Source organism: Arachis hypogaea, chromosome 13, assembly GCF_003086295.3.
Source record: "Arachis hypogaea cultivar Tifrunner chromosome 13, arahy.Tifrunner.gnm2.J5K5, whole genome shotgun sequence".
NCBI lineage: Eukaryota > Viridiplantae > Streptophyta > Magnoliopsida > Fabales > Fabaceae > Arachis > Arachis hypogaea.
In genome coordinates this window covers 86,895,858-86,909,782 of record NC_092048.1, presented here as the reverse complement: position 1 = coordinate 86,909,782, position 13,925 = coordinate 86,895,858, and the positions used below count along the sequence as shown (strand labels likewise).

The following is a 13,925-nucleotide window of genomic DNA, read 5'->3' as shown; positions in this document are numbered from 1 at the left end:
AGTATACATGAACTGGTTATTTGCAACCATTTCAATGAGTTCCTGGGCTTCTGCAGGCATTTTCTTCAGATGAAGAGATCTACTAGCAGAGTGATCCAATGACATCTTGGACAATTCAGACAGACCATCATAGAATATACATAAGATGCTCCATTCTGAAAGCATGTTAGAAGGACACCTTCTGATCAATTGCTTGTATCTTTCCCAAGCTTCATAGAGGGATTCACCTTCCTTCTGTCTGAAGGTTTAGACTTCCACTCTAAGCTTGCTCAACTTTTGAGGTGGAAAGAATTTGGCCAAGAAGGCATTGACCAAATTTTTCCAAGAGTTCAGGCTCTCTTCAGGTTGTGAGTCCAACCATATCCTAGCTCTGTCTCTTACAGCAAAGGGGAAAAGCATAAGTCTATAGACCTCAGGATTAACCCCATTGGTCTTAACAGTGTCACAGATCTGCAAGAATTCAGCTAAGAACTGATGAGGATCTTCCAATGGAAGTCCATGAAACTTGAAATTCTGCTGTATTAGAGAAACTAATTGAGGCTTAAGCTCAAAGTTGTTTGCTCCAATTACAGGAATTGAGATGCTTCTTCCATAGAAGTCAGAAGTTAGTGTAGTAAAGTCACCAAGTACCTTCCTTGCATCTCCACCATTGTTGTTATTTTTGGCTGCCATCTCTACTTCTTTTTTGAAAATTTCTGTAAGGTCCTCTCCAGAGTGTTGTGCTTTAGCTTCTCTTAGCTTCCTCTTCAGAGTCCTTTCAGGTTTAGGATCAGCTTCAACAAGAATGTTCTTATCCTTATTCCTGTTCATATGAAAAAGAAGAGAACAGAAAAGAAGAGGAATCCTCTATGTCACAGTATAGAGATTCCTTTATATGAGTAGAAGAATGGAAGAATAGTGTTAGTAAATAAATAAAATAACTAGAAAGAGATGAGAGAGAAGGATTATTCGAATATTAATTAAAATAAAATAAAAAATATTTTTGTTTTATTTTAATTATTAGTTAGAATTCGAAATTTAAGAAAAGAAATAAAGGCAAATTGAAAACTAAATAGATTAATTAATTAAAAAGATTTTTGAAAAAGTGGTTAGTGGTTTTCGAAAATTAGAGAGAGAAAAATAGTTAGGTGGTTTTGAAAAAGATAAGAAATAGTAAGCTTTTTAAAATTAAACAAAAATTCAAGTAGTTAATTGAAAAAGATTTGAAAATAAATTTTGGAAAGATAAGAAGTTAGAAAAAGATTTTGAAATTAAATTTTGAAAAAATACATGATTGAAATTTATTTTGAAAAAGATTTGAAAAAGAAATTTAAAAAGATTTGATTTTGAAAATTAAAGTTCATGACTTGACTAACAAGAAACTAAAAGATATGATTCTAGAATTTAAAGATTGAATATTTCTTAACAGGAAAGTAACAAACTTGAAATTTTTGAATCAAAACATTAAATGTTAGCAATAATTTCGAACATTATGAAATAAAATTAAGAAAAAGATTTTTGAAAATTTTAATTTGAAGAATTTTCGAAAAACAGGAAAGAAAAATGAAAAAGATTTGATTTTTGAAAAATATTTGAAAAGATAGAGTTTTTAAATTGAAATTTTGGTTTGACTAACAAGACACAACTAAATTTTAAAATTTTTTGACTAAGTCAACCCAAAATTTCGAAATTTATGAGTGAAACAAGGGAAAGATATTATTTTTTATTTTTGAATTAATAAAGAGATATTATTTTGTTGTTTTTCTCTCTCTTCATTAAATAACAAAATTGAAACAAAACATAAAAATTTAAAATCAAAACAAATAATACATACAAGAACACTTTGAATGTCAAGATGAACACAAAGAACACTTTAAAGATCATGATGAACATTAAGAACATATTTTTGAAAATTTTTAGGAAAAGAAACACATGCAAGACACCAAACTTAGAAATTTTTAATGTTTAGACACTATGAATTCAAAAATGCTTATGAAAAACAACAAAAAGCACAAAACAAGAAAATCACAAGATTAAACAAAGAAAATCATCAAGAACAACTTGAAGATCAAAGAAGAGCACAATGCATATATTTTCGAAAATTCAAGAAAAATTAAAAACATGCAATTGACACCAAACTTAAAATTTGACACAAGACTCTAACAAGAAACACAAAATTTTTTAGTTTTATGATTTTATTAATTTTTTTTGTATTTTTCGAAAATTATTTTGGAAAAAGAACATAAAGAAATTCAAAATTTTTAATAAGAATTCCAGGATTCGTACAATGTTAGTCTAAAGTTTCGGTCCAAAAGAATTAGACATGGCCAAGTGGCCAGCCAAGCTTTAGCATATCAATTACAGACATGTCCTTTCTACAATGGAAAGTGGAAACCTTGGTCCAAAAGATTAGACATGGCTTAACAGCCAGCCAGGTTTCAACATATCTCATAAAACTCTAGAATTCATTCTTAAAAATTCTGAAGAACACAAATTTTTTTTCTGAAAACTTTTTTATTATTTATTTAATTTTTTTTCGAAAATAAGAATAAAAAGCTTAAACATAAAATAAAATTACCCAATCTAAGCAACAAGATGAACCGTCAGTTGTCCAAACTCGAACAATCCCCGGCAACGGCGACAAAAATTTGGTGTACGAAATTGTGATTCACACTTTTCACAACTCCGCACAAATAACCAGCAAGTGCACTGGGTCGTCCAAGTAATAAACCTTACGTGAGTAAGGGTCGATCCCATGGAGATTGTCGGCTTGAAACAAGCTATGGTCATCTTGTAAATCTCAGTCAAGCAGATTCAAATGGTTATGAGGTTTTGATAATTAAAAGATAAATAAAACAAAAAATAAGATAAAGTTACTTGTGTAATTCATTGGTGGGAATTTCAGATAAGCGTCTGGAGATGCTTTGTTGCTTCTGAACCTCTACTTTCCTATTGCCTTCTTCCAACCATGCGTGCTCCTTTCCATGGCAAGATGTAGGATCCTCTCAATGAAAATGGTCCTCTATAGTTTCTGCACGGCTAATCAACTGTCGGATTTTCTCGTCTCAGATGAAAAATACCAGGTACAGCTACCGCATGGCTAATCATCTGTCGGTTTCCGCTAGCGTCGGAATAGGATCCATTGATCCTTTTGCACACTGTCATTGCGCCCAACATTCGTAGGTTTGAAGCTCGTCACAGTCATCCCTTCTCAGATCCTACTTGGAATACCACAGACAAGGTTTAGACTTTCCGGATCCCAGGAATGGCTGCCAATTGGTTCTAGCCAATACCATGAAGATACTAATCTCACGGACTCGGTCCATGTATTAGATATCCAAGAGAATATACTCCAGGTGTCGTCCAATGACTACGTTGAACATCATGTAGACCGCTTTGTGGTTGTTAGGCACGCGGATCTTGGCTAAGCGAGTAACGAAGATTGGGTGATTGTCACGGGTCACCCCCTCATTCTGAGTTAATTGAATTAAGCACGAGAGTATATCTTGAAGAAGAAGTAGGCGTGAATTGAAAGAAAACTAATAGTACTTGCATTAATTCATAAAGAACAGCAGAGCTCCACACCTTAATCTATGGGGTGTAGAAACTCCACCGTAGAAAATATATAAGTGAAAGAGGTCTAGGCATGGCCAAATGGCAAGCCTCCAAAACGTAACACAAGATGATCTCTCAAGTTCTAAGGACTAAACGTCCAGAGATGATAAAGTCTCTGAATACAATAGTAAAAAGTGCTATTTATACTAAACTAGTTACTAGGGTTTACAGAAAATGAGTAACTAAGTGCAGATAGTGAAGAAATCCACTTTCATGGCCCACTTGGTGTGTGCTTGGGCTGAGCATTGAAGCTTTCATGTGCATAGGCTGTTCCTGGAGTTAAACACCAGCTTGGGTGCCAGTTTGGGCATTTAACTCCAATTCTAGTGCCAGTTTCGACGTTTTACGCCAGGAAGTTTTAGGCTGGCTTTGGACGCCAGTTTGGGCCATCAAATCTCAGGCAAAATATAGACTATTATATATTGATGGAAAGCCCAGGATGTCTACTTTCCAACACAATTGAGAGCGCACCAATTGAGCTTCTATAGCTCCAGAAAATCCACTTCGAGTGCAGGAGGGTCAGAATCCAACAGCACTTGCAGTCCTTTTTCAGCCTCTGAATCAGATTTTTGCTCAGGTCCCTCAATTTTAGCCAGAAAATACCTGAAATCATAGAAAAATATACAAACTCATAGTAAAGTCTAAAAATTTTATTTTTGAACAAAAACTAATAAAACTATAATAAAAAGTAACTAAAACATGCTAAAAACTATGCCAAAAAGGGTATAAATTATCTGCTCATCAATGGGGTTGGCGTGCGACGCCCAACCTGGCGTGCCACGCCCTCTTTGTGGCATTCAATCTTGCTCTCTAAAAATTGTAACTGGCATACCACGCCTGACTTCTGGCGTGCCACACCCTTGTTAAAGCTCTAAGAACCCCTTTCTGGAAAATATAACTAGCGTGCTACGCCTGGCCCCTGGCGTGCCACACCCTTGTTAAGGCTTCAAGGACTCTTCTCTGAAAAATGCAAATGGCGTGCCACGCCCTTATGCTGGCATGCCACGCTGATGAATCCATATTATTTTGGTTAGAATTGGATGAATTTTCATCATATAAACTTGCACTTATTCCCTTTAATAGCATGCTTTTGAACTTTCCTTCCAAATTGCGCTTGATTATGAAAATGTGCTCTTTTGTGCTTAATTTAATCTATTTTGTTCTGTTTGTCTTCCATTCGATGCCTTGACGTTGTTTGTGAGTGATTCCAGGTGTATAAGGTAGGAATGGGTTGGAGAAAATGGAAGAAGAGCATGCAAAATGGAGGAAACATGAAGAATCAAAGGAGATGAGCTCAGAGATGTGTGTGTGCACGGCTGCCTGTGCGTACGCACAGCTGCCCAGTCAGAGCGCATAGATTGCTTCGAGCGCGTCACGCGTCCATTCAAGCATCGCCTAGTGTGCGTGCGCACGACTACTTGTGCGTACGCACAGGACTGGATTTCTCGCAAGGTGTGCGGACGCACGCATCTGTGCATCCGCACAGGTGTCCGCACATGACTTCATTAAAATGGCACGTGACTCGCGATTTGGGGGCTTTGGAGGCCCATTTCTGAAGTCTTCTAGCTCATATTGGAGGGGAAATGAGGGACATAAGATAGCATATCATTAGTATAGTTTTAAGAGTAGTAGTAGGAAGCTTTAGTTAGTTTTTTTCTAAGTTTTTCATCATCTCTATTAGGGTTTATATTAGGGTTTTACATTCAAGTGCCATTTCCATTTTTGATCTTGGATTTTGCTAGCTTTCATTGTAAGTATTCTCTTGTTATTACTCTTTATAGTTACATTGTCATTACTCTTTTTTTTAATTCAAGTTATAGTTCAATTTTGCTTCTTTCTTACAATTTTAATTTTTTGTTGATGAATTTGATGTTTGATGTTTGTTTCATACTTTTTTGTGTTATTCTTGTTGATTGAGATCAATTGTTGCTTTTAGTTTCAAGCATTTTCTCATTTTCTCCATGTTTAAGGTTTTTCCCCACCAAGTGTTTGACAAAATGTCAAACATGGTTTTAGGCTAAATTTTTTGTTCTTGGCTTGGGTAAAGTGAGCAATCGGGTTTCTAGAGTTGGAATGTCCAACATTTAGTTTCAATTCTTGGATTGTTAATTGTTCTTGTTCCCACTAATGCTAATTTGTTGCTAAGCCAATTAGCAAGCAATTTAGGATTTGTGGGTTGGGAACACTTATGCTCATTTAACTTACCTTCCGATGTGAGGGTTGATCAAGTGAGATTAATCTATCATAAATGTCATAGTTGTGGTTCCAACAAGGAAAGGACCCTTAGCTCACTCCAAGCCAAGACTCTTTTTGATGCTTTTAATCTTTAATATACTTCTATGTTGATCTCTTTTATACTTGTTTATATTACATAGTCGGTTCTTTAATTTCTTCATTAGTTCAATCATTACAATTTTGCATGTTCTTTTATTGCTTTATATGTACATTTCTTCATTGACAACCCCTTGATCACTACAACTGGATTTGCACACTCATTATTCTAAAAGTACTCCTTGGGAGACGACTCGGGAGTCAAATACTCTCGGTTTTGAATTAGTTTTGAATTGTGACACATCTTGTGAGTTTCTAATTTGATCGGTGGCCAACTTGTTGGGTTAGGACTATAGTTACAACGCTAATTCCATTTTTGGATAATCGAGTTCCTAACCTATATGCGATTTGGCCATTGTCACACGCCCATACAATTTCATGGCGTTTGTTCCAAGTGGCACGCCTAGCTTCACACGCTCAGCTTTATTTGTTGTTTCCTTCTCTTTTTGTTGCTCTTTTCACCTGAAATTCAACACAAACCCATTTTAAAGCAATGTACCATAATATTTATCATTTGGTTCATGAAATTACATTGATTTAATGAGATTATGCTCTTTTTATGGTCCTTTTAGATAAGAAAAAGAGGTAGATGATGCAAGTCATCAGCGTCATGAGGATTTTAATGTGGAACTGTCGAGTTTGGAGAGACCCCTGACGGTCCACAATCTCAAAAGGATTTGTCAATCCCAATCCCGGTTGGTGGAACAAAAACTCAGGTTATGCAGGTACAAAGATTGGAGGATTGTGGACCCAGTTGGATTAGCTGGAGGTACCATATTGGCTTAGAAAGAACATATTCAAGTCCAGATAATTCTGTAGGGTGACTTCTTTCAAGCAGTGATGATAAAAGATGAGATAAGGAGGGTGGAATGGGGGCTCATAGGGGTTCATCTTAGCACTAATGAGTCCAATAGACTATCCCAATTTCAGCAACTATTGCATATTTAGAGCAATTTAGAGGTAATATGGTGCTATTTGGGGACTTCAATGCTATATAGTGCTAAGATGAGAAGTGGGTGGATGCTTCATTGATGATAATTTTCTTATAGATCTTAGGATGATTGATCAACCCTTTACTTGGTTCAACGGGAGAAAGGGGGATTGGCTTATACGGGAGAGGTTGGATAGGTTCTTGGCAAGTAATCAATGGTGTGAACATTACCAAGGAGCTATGGTAAGAAAGCTCTTAGAGAATCTGATCACTCTCCTCTCTTACTTTACACTGACTCAGTCAATTGGAAAATTAAGAGACGATTCAGATTTCAAGAAATGTGGTGTGCAAGGGATGAACTTAGAATATTAATTGAGGAGGCATGGCTTACAGAGGTATATGGTTTCCCGATGTTTATCCTAGCCCAAAAACTTAAGGTATGTAGGCATAAGTTCTTTACCTAAAAGACTTAGACTAATAATAACTCTAAAAAGGAAATAGATGATTTGGTGACGTAATTGGAGGAAGTGAGAGGAGAAGGCACACATGGAGGTTTTGAGGTGATTAAAATTGAAAAGAAGCTGGAAGATGTTTATGCTAAAGAGGAGTCTTATTGGAAGGAAAAATCCAGGTGCAAATGGTTGAAGGAAGGGCATCGTAACACGAATTTTCTCACTAGAAATTTCATGCTAGAAATCGGAGAAATAAAATCTGAGGACTAGTAAGAGAGGACAGTGTTCTTACTTCCACCCCTGAGGGCATTGCAAATGTAGGTGAAAACTACTTCAGAAATATATTTACTTCAACCAATAAGGAAGATCCATCCCCTTTCTTTAAACACTTTCAGCCCATGGTTATAGCTAGCATGAATCTTAGACTGACAGAAATATTATCCACTAAAGAAACTAAGAGGGTTGCTTTTATTGTATATGCGACTAGTGCTCCGGGTGATGATGGTTTTACGGCAAAATTCTTTCAAGAATACTTGGACATAGTTGGCAGAGATGAGCATAAAGTAGTACGCAGCTTCTTTGGAGGAGGAAAGATATTTGAGAGTTTCAATCACACTTAAATTTGTTTAATCCCAAAGATTCCTGGTGCCAGAGATATGACAGAGGTGAGACCAATTAGTTTATCTACGGTTGTATATAAGATTATCTTAAAGGTGTTGGTTCATAGATTACAAAATTTCATGAATGTGATTATAAGTCCTACCCAAAGTGCCTTCCTAAAAGGAAGATTAATCTCTGATAATATACTAATAGCTCATGAATGAATGTACTATCTAAAAACTAAGAAAAGAGGGATTGATTATGAAATGGCAATGAAGTTAGATATGAGTAAAGTATATGATAGAGTTGAATGGCATTTTTTATAGTTTATGTTGCATAAGATGGGCTTTGATGTTAAATAGATTTCTTGGATAACAAAATTAGTCTCTACTGTTTCTTATTATGTACTTATGGAGGGTCAACCTTATAGTTTTTTTAAGCCAACAAGAGAAATCCGTCAAGGAAACCCCCTTATCACCTTATCTTTTCTGATATGTGTGGAAGGATTATCCTTCATGCTACATGAGGCAGAACAAAACAAGCTTATACAAGAAATTTAGATAAATAAGAGAAGTCCAACAATAAACCACTTACTATTTACAGATGACTCAATCCTTTTTGGTAAGGCATTGCCAGAACATTGCCAGAATATCCTCTCATTGCTCATGAATTATAAAAGTATAAGCAGGCAAAAAGTGAATTTACCTAAATCATCATTTTTCAGTAATAATACTCCACAAGACATCCGGGAACAACTAGCAGCAATTATGAATGTTGATCATATTGAAGTACACGATAAATACCTAGTGTTACCATCGGTGGTCCATCGCTCTAAGAAAACTACCTTCAGTGACATCAAAGAAAAAGTCCAAAAGAAGGTGCAATATTGGAAGAGGAACTTGCGATCCACCGGGGGGATATGTACTGATTAAAGCTGTAGGTGAAGCGGTTCTAATTTGTACGCTATATTTATTCGGACTCTGAACACTCCTTTTCTACTCAGCAAGGTGAACTAGCTCCCCTCCTCCTTTTCTCGCCAACTTCTTCAATTTTTTAACCCCACTAGAGAGTGATATTTCTTCACTATCTCCCTTTTGTGCCTTTGAACTAGTCTCAATTTCTTGAAGAGGATCTCTTACAGCATGTTTTTGTGTCACTTTATTAGGTTAACATTAGGATGCAATTTGATTCCCCTTCACACCGGGCACCAGTGTCAGATTGTTGAGTTTCATTCTCTTTGTTGCTGACTTTGAAATTCTGGCCTGTAAATTGGTCTACTGAACAATCTGGGACTGGTTTCTTCTTCCTTATTTCCCCATTCAGACGTGCTTCATTGCTCTCCCCTTTCCTTGTCTCCTCCCTTCGTTCCACCTTGACTCCAATTTGATTAGCTTTAAACCATTCACCCAGTTTACCCGGCTGATGATGTTGTTGTTTCATATCCTCTATTTGTAAAATCCCTAAAATATCCTTACTCCTTTTTTTCCAAACTAAACCCTAAATATCTCTTAACATGCACACACTGCTGAGAATGAAAGAAAGAAAAAGAGAGAGGGAAAGCAGAGAGGGAGAAGAAAGGAAGAGGGGGAGAAGGAGGATGATGTTGCTGAGGGCCACGCCGCCGTCACTGTCATCGTCGTGGCTGCACGTGGAAGACTGTCACCGTCGCTGAGGGAAGCCTGAGCAGAGAGAAGAGAACGTGCAGAAAAGAAAGAGGCACGATGGATATAGGAGGGAGGTTCCGTCGCCGTCACTGCCGGAGACCTAGCCTCCGCCGTCGAAGCCAGCCTCACAGTCGTCGACGTAGTTGCAGATTTGGAGTTTCAAAGAGAGAGAGGAGTTCGCGGAGAGAGAGAAACGCCAGGGAGGAGGCACTGTCCATTGCTGCGTTGTTCCTGTCGACGTTCGGATGTACCTGAACCAAGCCATCGTCCTTGCAGCTAGAGTTGGTGGTGCTGCTGGAGCTGAACCGTTCTTGTCACTATCCTAGTCCAGCCTTTCTCCTTAATTCTGCTCTAGCTTTCCTGTCCTATTATGCCACCATTTAATCTGCCTTGTCCTTGTTTTAATTCAATTTTAGTTTTGTCATGTTTTAGATTCCCAGAACTATCGCCAACTCCATCTTGTTGCTACTCTGGTCCAAATTTTGTGCTCATTTTCTATTCTACTTCAATCCTCCTCACCTTGAATTTGGCACTCCGAATTTAGTCTCTTTGGTCCCTTAGGACCATGTTGTGAGTAAGCTTTACATTTATAACCGTTAACCTTTTGGTTTATGCTATTTTAAGTTTTTAATTATATTTATAAAATTATTGTTGAAGAATTTTGATTTGATTAAAATAATTGATTTATTATAGTTGGATAATTATTTTTATGAAGCTCGTACCTTAGAAATTTTATATGAGACTATATGTATATGTTTGATAAAGTTTTATATTATTTTAGAATATTTGATTTTACTCAAATACATACTTTTGAAGCATTAAAGTATTTGTTGATCACTCACTTATTTTGAAATTGTAAAATTTGTTTTTGTGATTGAAAAAGTATAGTTAGAAAAGATTTTTGACAAGAAATTATTATCTGATTTGATTTGATTCGATACTTTATATATCTGAAAGATTAAATATTTATTGTAATTGAAACTATATGTTTTGAATTAGTTTGAGAGGCTCATATTAGAAAACCGTAGTTAACAGCGATTATGACGTTAACTTAGATGCATCTAACTCAGACTCTAGCTAGCAGGGGTGTTACTAGCCTAATGTGTAGGCTGCACATTAGATTTGTTATTCTGTTAGGACACACAAAAGGAAAGGGCTACCCATAGAGGTGGAGCCGCCCAAGTGTAAACTTTTGATTTGATTTCTATATGAGAACTCCCTTATTGATTCACTTATTATGATCAATTACTGTTTTCTAATTAAAAATTACTTTAATAATAATATTTATATGGTCTCATGTGGATTGTAAATGTATTGTCTAGTCACTGAGTTACAAAACTCATTCCGTTTTTCTAAGAATATTTTTCAGGAATAAATACTTGAATATGTGAGCTCTCTATTCAAGAATTATGATCTACAATGGATATCTGTTCCTTGTTGAGTTCCTTGACGTTGTATGCTCCGTATGTCACAGGCAGGATCCAACCATTCTTAGTTATTTTAACTTTCGTTAAAAATGTATAACTATTTATTTTAGAACTTGTAAATTATTTAAAATCTTTGTAACTTTCTTATTTAATTTATATTTGAGTCTGATAGGCATGCTAGGGGACTGTCTCCCTGAACGTCGGTCATGGCTCATTTTTGGTCGTGACAAAGTGGTATCAGAGCCTAGGTTTAACTTGTGTAATATGGAGTAAGTGTCCTATGGTAGGGTCACAATTGTATAAATAGAAGCGCGCCTATTTGTACAAATTGTGGCACTATCAGAGGCCTATAGGAATGTCATCCTTGTCCTCTATGTCATTGTTGCCTTTTGATTATTGTGATCATGCGTCCTCTGCCGCTTCTTGCTACTCCTATCCTTTACTTATATCCAATCTTGACTTATCCTTTGGTAGGTTATTTTGAACGCGTTGGTGCAATGGTTTCGGTTTTAACTCTTTATCTTTTAGTTGATTTTACTCTTCCTCGCTTTTGTGAATATTTGCTTTAACCTTCTTCGTCTTCATGTTGTTCTCTATAGTTCTGGATTTCAAGATTTCATTCATGAACTAAAAGATTCAATATTTTTTATGTGAATTAGAATATGATTCTTTTTATACAACTGTATTCGGATTTGTGGATTGTGAATTTGCTTAGCTGATAGTTGAGATGCTTTCTTCTGGATTTCAATAAAACAAATTTATTCTTATGTTGATGATCTTTGAAGCTAACATAATTTTGATTAGGTTTTAATTCTTTCTTTCAAATCAATAATTTTAAAATTTGTTAATTAGTTGCTCAAGAAGAAGGACTATGTGATGAAACATATGAATAGAATGTTATTGTTGTTTGTTTGATTGGTGATTTTCTTTGCTTAAGTGTAGTAAATTATTTGGGTGATCAGTTAGTCGGATCGAAAGTCTTTTCCGATCTTGAAGTTTAGTTATGCTTTTCTAATTTAATGATTTGGTTCCGTTATGGTTCTTTGTTGCTAAACATGGCTTTTCTGTCACGGAACTATTTCCTACTTAATAATTTGAGAGAAAGATTGTGAATGCTTGCCTTTTGGTTGGTGATTATAAAATGAATTTTGCTTTTGACTAAGATTTGAAACCTGAGAATTTTCTTAACCCTTGCTTTTCTGAAAATTTCCTTATGCTCAACTATTGTTCTTATTATCAAAGATTTAGGGAGATTGATTTTCTTGATTTATAGTGCCTTTATGATTCGCCTGTACAAAGGTACATGATTGTACCTTTGTCATTCGCCTGCACGATTGTTTCATCACTCAGTCTGATGCCAGATCGAACAGATTTATTGATCTTACTAAATAGGCTTTGATCACCTGTCATGTGATTACTGCAACCACTATCGAGATACCATATTCATCTTTCTTCTTTCGCTCTTCTTGTGATGATGCATAGAAGGGGCACTTTTCTCCCTCCTTTTCTTCAGAGAAGTTTGCGCGATAATTGATCTTGATCCTACAGTCTTTCTCCATATGCCCAAACCTTTTACATTGCGACACTGTGATTTTTCACGATGCCAACAACCCTTCTCTAGGTAGTTGATTTTCTTGCATATGCCACATGAAGAATATTGTTTCCTATCTTTTATTCTATTTTCTATTTTTCTAGAAGTGTCTGAACTTCTAGAATTTTTTTTGTCTTTTTTCTCCTCTTTTATTTAGATTCTAAGATTTTATATTGAGTTTAGACTGAACTACATTTTTTATTGAATCTTCATCATCTTTGTTAGAAACAAGAGACTATGAGAGGAATCTGAAAAGTGTATTATTGAAATGTGATCAAAAGGTACAATATACAAGAGGTATTTATAGGTGCTAAATGAACCAGAGTAATAAAGGCATAGAATCCTATAATTAATATACAGATATACTATTTAAAAATAGACGATACTAATTGATCTAAATTGATGCTAATGATTCTCTAACATCCCCCCTCAAACTCAAGTGGGAGCTAAGGATACCAACTTGAGTTTGGATAACAAAGTCCGGAAACGAGTCGGGTGATGAGCTTTCGTGAAGATATCAGCAGTCTGATCTAGTGTTCCAACAGCAACGAGACGAATAGCATCAATAAGGATACGTTTCCGAACAAAGTGACAATCAAGCTCAATGTGTTTGGTGCGTTCATGAAATACATCATTATGGACGATCTGAATAGCACTGCAGTTATCACAAAAAACATCAGTAAGGGACGACTGAGGAGCACCCAAATCTTCGAGAAGCCAACAAACCGAGACAACTTCAGCAGTGGTGTCAGCGAGGGCACGGTACTCAGCTTCTGTGCTTGAGCGAGCAGTGAACATTTGCTTCTTAGCACGCCAAGAAATGAGAGTGTTTCCAAGAAACAAACAATAACCAGTAGTAGAACGACGATCAGTGGGATCACCAGCCTAATCAGCATCAGAGTAAGCCTGAAGAGACAAAGAGGAATGAGCAGAAAAATAAAGGCCATGAAAGAGAGTGCCTTTGATGTAGCGAAGAATGCGTAGAACTGCCGCATAGTGAGTAGTACGAGGAGCTGACAAGAACTGGCTAAGTACATGAACCGGATAGGCGACGTCTGGTCGGGTGACAGTCAAGTAGACGAGACCGCCAACTAACTGTCGATAGAGAGTCGGATTATCCAAAACAGTGCCATCTATAGGGGTAAATCGAACATTAAGCTCAAGAAGAGTAGACTCAGTGCGACTATCTGTAATCCCAGTGCGAGCAAGAAGATCTGAAGCATACTTAGCTTGAGAGAGATAGATGCCATCATCGGTGGAGATGACCTCGAGACCAAGAAAATAGCTGAGAGAACCAAGATCTTTCATCTCAAAGGTACGGTGAAGTGAGGCCTT

At 36.4% G+C, this 13,925-nt stretch overlaps 1 non-coding gene across 1 annotated transcript; it reads left to right on the top strand.

The window, feature by feature from the left end:
- Positions 1-159: 159 nt before the first annotated feature.
- LOC112740059 (small nucleolar RNA R71) lies at positions 160-267 on the top strand. The gene has a single exon (XR_003170994.1). It is a non-coding gene; the product is annotated as a small nucleolar RNA R71 (small nucleolar RNA).
- The last annotated feature ends 13,658 nt before the right edge of the window (positions 268-13,925 follow it).